The sequence below is a fragment of the Limulus polyphemus genome, unplaced genomic scaffold (assembly GCF_000517525.1).
Source record: "Limulus polyphemus unplaced genomic scaffold, Limulus_polyphemus-2.1.2 Scaffold8201, whole genome shotgun sequence".
Lineage (NCBI taxonomy): Eukaryota > Metazoa > Arthropoda > Merostomata > Xiphosura > Limulidae > Limulus > Limulus polyphemus.
This window is the reverse complement of record NW_013673811.1, coordinates 2,279-3,345: the sequence shown is the minus strand read 5'-3', so window position 1 is coordinate 3,345 and position 1,067 is coordinate 2,279.

Genomic DNA, 1,067 nt, shown 5'->3' with positions numbered 1-1,067 from the left:
GGCAATGTAATAAACCTGAGCACAAGAGAGCTCAATGCTGGAAACTTCAACACAGGGGAGGTGCCACGGCAGGAAAGGCTGGTATCCAGAAAAGTTGTTGTAACTGTGGAAAGCACGGACATTTGAGGAACCAGTGTAGCAAGAATATTACCAACAAGTCGGTCTCAAGGAGACCAGTAGTGGTTGGTGTTGAGCGACGCCTACCAACCCCCATCATGAAAGTCCCAACAGCTAGGTGTAAAATGCCAAGCACACACAGTGTCTATGTGACAGAAAAGCTGGATGGCCAAAGGTGCAACTTTGTCATAGACTCTGCATCTCAGCAAACCCTTGTGAGCATCAAGGTGTTAGATCATGACGGAGTACCAGAAGCTTTATGGTGTGACAGTACATTCTACAAAATTGTGGGGACCAGTGTGGGTAACTATTGAGCTCATGGGCATAAAGGACAGACAGAAAGTATACTTGGCTGACATTGAAGACGAATGCATATTAGGATTGGACTATCTACTACCGAGGAAGTTTGTAATTGATTTTGATAAAATGACGATTAGAAACAACAAAGGCCAAATTCTAGTAAGTGTTGCTGCATCCATTGATTTGCATGTCGCAGCACATAAGTCAATTATATAACCTTCTATGTCAGAGAAGATAATTTGGGGTAGAATAAAGAACATTGCCAATGAAACCCAATGCTTTTGGAAGCAGTGGAAGACCCCTCCAGGCCAGCGGATTTGAAGATTGGATGGTCACTTGTGGCAGGTCATCAAGTAGTACGTATAACAGTGGCTAATTTCTCTAAATGTGAGCAGACACTTAAGGAAGGGGCATTGTTGGGCAGGTGCTAGGAGGTAGAACCAGTCAATGTTAAAGGAAGAAATACAACAATAAAGAAAGGACATACACTCCCAGAACATTTAACTGACCTCTATAAGTAGGAACATAGTCCATTTGTCATCATCACAGGCTCTTCAGGTTAGAGAACTTTGGTGAATTATACAGAAGTCTTTTAGAAAGTAGATCATGACCTCGGCTGCATAGACCTTGTGGAGCACAAAATAAACACA